Below are 6,153 nucleotides of genomic sequence, written 5' to 3' on the forward strand. Positions count from 1 at the left end.
GGGAGGAGGAGAGAGAGAGAGAGAGAGAGAGAGAGAGAGAGAGAGAGAGAGAGAGAGAGAGAGGGAGAGAACAAGAGAGAGAGAGAGAGAGAGAGAGAGAGAGAGAGAACAAGAGAGAGAACAAGAGAGAGAGAACAAGAGAGAGAGAACAAGAGAGAGAGAACAAGAGAGAGAGAACAAGAGAGAGAGAACAAGCGAGCCTGAGAGAGGGAGGGAAGGAAGAAAGGAGGGAGGGAGGGAGATAATTCTCATATGGAACATTTCTGCAAGGTTAAAGAACCTCATGGGGAAATGCGCCTGCATCCTAAGCACTGGGGCAATGATGAAGGTGTGATTCATCTTTCTCATTTTGCAGATGCAGAAATTGAGGCACAGGAAAGTTAAGAGGCCAGTGGGTAATGCCCTCTGCCACAGGACAAGTGAAAACAGAGTACAAATGTGTTGATAGAACAGAGGGAAAGAAGCTAGCTGGGGTGGCAGAAGACACCAGACTTTTCTCAGGACTGAAAAGTGTTCATTTATTTTTGTGTCCTTATGTGCAAAACTGCACAGTATTTTTGTCAATTGAACACAGCTCTAACTCAGTGCTTAACCTGAGTCACACAGTGAAAATCTTAGGGAAGCTCTGAAGAAGCCCACAGCTCCCATCCCTAGCAAGTGGGTGTTGCTTTTTTCCCTTAAAGTCCTGTGTGTGGTGGTCTCAGACAGTGCAAGACCTTGTCTGCCTACAGTTAGCATGCCATCGTTGTTACACAGAGACAAATATGCTCCTGGGCTAGGGACCTGGGGCAAAATTTTGGGACAACTGGAGTTCACAGCCAGAATGACATGAAATCCTTTCAGATATGAGAGCAGGGACCTGTGGGTTGTGGGAACCTGTGGGTTGCGGGAACTGTGGGAGAGGAAAGGGATTGAATGAAGCACCGCCCTCATCCACAGTTATTAAACTCCCATGCTATTCTGTACAGGGCTTCAAGCAGAAGCTTAGTTTCCTGGGGTAACCAAGTCCTGATGCACAAGCAGAACCAGGTCTTACAGAGCCTCCTGCAGCCAGGGATTGGACCACCCACAGAGCGTAGAACTGTATCTACTACTTTCCACACCTGACCTCTCCATCCTGACCCTCCCTGACCTCAGAGCAGCCCGAGACATGGGACTCTTTTTTGTATGCTGTGATTAAGATTGATTAATAAAGAAATTGCTTTGGGCCTATAGCAGAGATATAGGAGAACAAAGCTAGGCCCCAGCATTCAATTCAGGAAAACTGAATTGAATGCTGGGAGAAAGAAGGTGGAGTTGAGAGACACCATGTAGCTGCCAGAGTGGCAAGACGTGACCTTCTAGCTAGAACCATGCTGGTAGGCCACGAGCCTCATGGTAAAAATATAAACTAATAGTAATGGGTTAATCCAAACATATAGGAACTAGCTAACAATGCACTTAAGTGTTTGGCCAAGCAGTGATTTAAATAATACAGTTTCTGTGTGGTTATTTTAGGGCTAAGCTAGCCAGGTGGCTGGGAAGAACAAGCAGGCCCCCTCCCTGCAACACTCTATCATCAAAACACTGTGGTGTTCTACTTTCAGCTCCCTCACGAAGCTGCCTGGACAACTGTATGGAATTGCCCTGCTTGTCCCACAATCTCACATACTCTTCCCATGGTAGTCAACCCACAAGGCCTATGTTCTTGTGACTTATGGCAAATGGATGGTGAGATGTGAATCAATAGGACAGGTCTGCTTTTGAGTGGGGTAAGCTGGAGAGGGCTGTGTCCTAGATGGAGCAGCCTGTTCACTGACTCATGGGGGAGCAGCTCAGTTCACAGAGTACTTGTCTAACACACTAAAATGCCTGGGTTCCATCCCCTACACACTGTAGACAAGGGTGGTGAGCACTCATGTGATCTTAGCACTTGGGAGGTGCCTGCTGGAGGATCAGGAGTTCAAGGTCATCTGCAAGGGGAAGAGAAAGCTCAATGCCAGCCTGGGAAGCAGGAGACCCCATCTCAAAAACAAGGAGTGAGTGCATGAATTAAAGATTATAGTGGTGTAGGAGGTCCTTTTGTCTTTGTGCTGCTTTCATTGGTTAATCAATAAAGAAACTGCTTGTCCCGATATGGCAGAACGTAGGTAGGAGGGAAAAACAGAACTGAATACTGAGAGAAGAAAGCAGAGTCAGAGAACTGCTATGGAGCCGCCAGAATCAGACATGCTGAAAACTTCTCGGTCAGCCACGACCTCATGGTGATATACAGATTAATAGGAATGGGTTAAATCAAAATGGGAGAGTTATCCAATAAGAGGCTAGAGCTAATGGGCCAAGCAGTGATTTAATTAATACAGTTTCTGAGTGATTATTCCAGGTCTAAGCTAGCCGGGAGACCTGGCACCAACAAGTGGCCTCCCCCACTCCAATGACTGGAGGGCACTATAGGGCTATTATTAGGGAGAAGTAGCATCACTATGCAAAGAATTATTGTTGCCCCTGGAGTCACTGACACTGATTTTGAGGGAGAACGCAAGGTTATGACTCACTCACCTAATGGATTTTCTGTGGTAAAGACAGGTCAGAGGCTTGCACAATTAATTTTAGTTTCTGCTGTGCAAACCAAAAATCAAATTAAGAGAGATAAGAGAGGAAAGGCCAAATTTGGTTCATCTGATGCCTATTGGCAACAAGCCATAGGTACTTAAAGGCCAGAATTCACCTTGTTTATAAATGGAAAAAAAATTCTGGTCTTATAGATACTGGTGCAGATATTTGGGTTATAACTTATAGATGGTGGCTTTCTAAATGGCCCAAGACAGAGACTATTACACAGCTACAGGGGATTGGTCAGACCCAATTTTTTTTTTCTTTTTTCCTTTTTTTTTGGTTTTTCGAGACAGGGTTTCTCTGTGGTTTTGGAGCCTGTCCTAGAACTAGCTCTTGTAGACCAGGCTGGTCTCGAACTCACAGAGATCCACCTGCCTCTGCCTCCTGAGTGCTGGGATTAAAGGCGCGCGCCACCACCGCCCGGCTTCCAGACTCAAAATTTTGAAAAAAAATTTGAACAAAAGTAGTAATGAGCTTTCCTGGAGAAGGCCATGAAGGAACTTTTCAGCTGTATATTATTTCTTTTACTCATTAATTTATGGGGCTGAGATATTATGATTAGAATGGGGGTATTTTTATATTATCCCCACACAGTTGTTACTAATCAAATGTTTCAGCAAGGATTATTACCTAATCCAGGTCTAGGCAAGGAAGACAAGGGAAGAATTGGTCCATCATACTGGGCAATAGACATCCCAAGGCAAAATTAGGTTATTTTTAGGAGAAGTCACTAAAAAACCTGCACTCCATGAAGACCCAATAATTTGTAAAAATGAGGAACCTATATGAGTAAATCAGTGGTCTCTAACAGAAGAAAAATTACAAGCTGCCTGGCAATTAATGCAGGAACAGCTGGATAATGGTCACATTACACCATCTAATTCACCATGGATTCTCCAATTTTTGTTATTAAAAAGAAATTCAGGACCTAAGGGAGATTAATGTGAACATGCAGCCAATGGGAGTATTACAACCAGGGCTGCCATCTCCTACAGCTATACCAAAAGACACCCACAAAATAATTTTAGACTTAAAAGATTGTTTTTATGTCATTCCTTTGGCACCACAAGATTGCCACAGGTTGGCTTTCAGTGTCCCCTCAGTTAATTTTAGAGAGCCAATGGAGAGTTAGCAATGGAGCATCTTACCTCAGGATATGGCAAACAGTGCCACCTTATGACAGAAGTTTGTAGCTCAGGCTACACAAAAGTTGAGAGATCAATTTCCACAGGTTTATATTATCCATTATGTGAATGATATTCCGCTTGCCCATAGAGATGAAGGAATTTTACTTGAAACATATGGATTACTACAACAGAGGCTAAGCCATCCAGGGCTAGTTATTGCTCCAGAGAAATTGCAGAAGCACCCACCGTTCCAGTATTTAGGTCATACATTATACCCTAGAGAAATTAAGCCAAGGATGGTTTAAAGACTCTAAATGATTTCCAAACATTGTTGGGAAACATCCAATATCTGAAACCTTATTTAAGGTACCCTTCAGGAGACCTCGAGCCTCTAAGTGAAATCCTTAAAGGGGACAGTGATCCAAATTCCAGTAGACAGCTTTCAGAAGCTGCCAGACGGATATTCTCCTAGGTAGAGCATGTTATACAAAAAGAGCATTATATTATATAAATTATGACCAGCCTTGGCAAGCATGTTTATTACCTACAAAACTTGTTCCTACAGTGGTTTTATGGAAAAATGAGCCATTCTTATGGATGAACCTTCCTGTATCACCAGTTAATATATTAAACCCTTATTTTGAAGCAGTAACTTGCTTAGCACAAAAGAACAGGATAGAATCTAGGTGCTGAGAAGAAGGTATCATATTTCTGTTTGGATGGAATATTTTATAGATGTCTGTTAAGTCCATTTGAGTCATAACATCTGTTAGTTCTCTAATTTCTCTGTTCATTTTTTGTCTGATTGACCAGTCCAGTGGTGAAAGGAGACTCTTCAAGTCACCTACTATTAGTGTGTGGGGTTTAATGTATGATTTAAGCTTTAGAAGTGTTTCTTTTACATATGAGAGTACCCTTGTATTTGTGGCATAGATGTTCAGTATTGAAATTTCCTCTTGATTGATTTTCCTGTGACTAATATGAAATGACCTTTTTGTCTCTTTTGACTGATTTTAGCTTGAAGTCTATTTTGTTAGATATTAGGATAGCTACACCCGCTTGTTTCTTAGGTCCATTTGATTGGTATATTTTTTCCCCAACCCTTTACTCTAAGACAATGTCTGTCTTTGAGGTTGAGATGTGTTTCTTGTATGCAGAAGAAGGATGGATTCTGTTTTCGTATCCAATCTGTTAGCCTGTGCCTTTTTATAGGTGAGTTGAGTCCATTTATATTAAGGGATATTAATGACCAGTCATTGCTGTCTCCTGTTAATTTAGTTTTCATCATTGGTGATGTTAATTTATGCATTTTTTTCTTATTTGGGATTTGCTGCTATGAGATCATCAATTGTCTGTGTTTTTGTTGGTGTACCCATCTTCCTTGGGTTCGAGTTTTCTTTCTAGAATTTTGTGTAGTGCTGGGTTTGTGGCTAGGTATTGGTTAAATCTAGATTTGTCATAGAATATCTTGTTTTGTCTGTCTATGGTTATTCACAGTTTTGCTAGGTATAGTAGTCTGGTTTGGCATTTGGGGTCTCTTAATATCTGCATAATGCTTGACCATGACCTTCTGGCTTTCAATGACCTTCTGGTCTCCAATGAGAAGTCAGGTGTAATTTCGATAGGTCTACCTTTATATGTTACTTGGCCTTTTTCCTTTGCAGCTCTTAGTATTCTTTCTTTACTCTATATATTTAGTGTTTTGATTATTATGTGGTGAGAGGACTTTTTTTTTTGGATCCAGTCTATTTGGTGTTCTGTAAGCTTCTTGTATCTTCATAGGCATATCTTTCTTTAGGTAGAGAAAGTTTTCTTCTATGATTTTGTTAAATAAATTTTCTGTGCCTTTGAGTTGAACTTCTTTTTTTTAATTTATTCATTTATTAAAGATTTCTGCCTCCTCCCTGCCACTGCCTCCCATTTCCCTCCCCTTCCCCCAATCAAGTCCCCCTCCCCCGATCAAATCCCCCTCCCTCATCAGCCCAAAGAGCAATCAGGGTTCCCTGCCCTGTGGGAAGTCCAAGGACCACCCACCTCTATCCAGGTCTAGTAAGGTGAGCATCCAAACTGCCTAGGCTCCCACAAAGCCAGTACGTGCAGTAAGATCAAAAACCCATTGCCATTGTTCTTGAGTTCTCAGTAGTCCCCATTGTCCACTATGTTCAGCGAGTCCAGTTTTATCCTGTGCTTTTTCAGACCCAGGCCAGCTGGCCTTGGTGAGTTCCCAACAGAACATCCCCATTGTCTCAGTGTGTGGGTGCACCCCTCGCAGTCCTGAGTTCCTTGCTCGTGCTCTCTCTTCTTCTGATCCTGATTTGGACCTTGAGAAAGTATGGAATATATACATATTAGAGTACTACTCAGCAGTAAATAACAAGGACTTCTTGAAGTTTGCATACAAATGGATGGAAATAGAAAACACTATCCTGAG

This window comes from Alexandromys fortis, unplaced genomic scaffold (genome assembly GCF_014885135.2).
Source record: "Alexandromys fortis isolate MF-2015 unplaced genomic scaffold, M_Fortis_MF-2015_v1.1 scaffold_128, whole genome shotgun sequence".
NCBI lineage: Eukaryota > Metazoa > Chordata > Mammalia > Rodentia > Cricetidae > Alexandromys > Alexandromys fortis.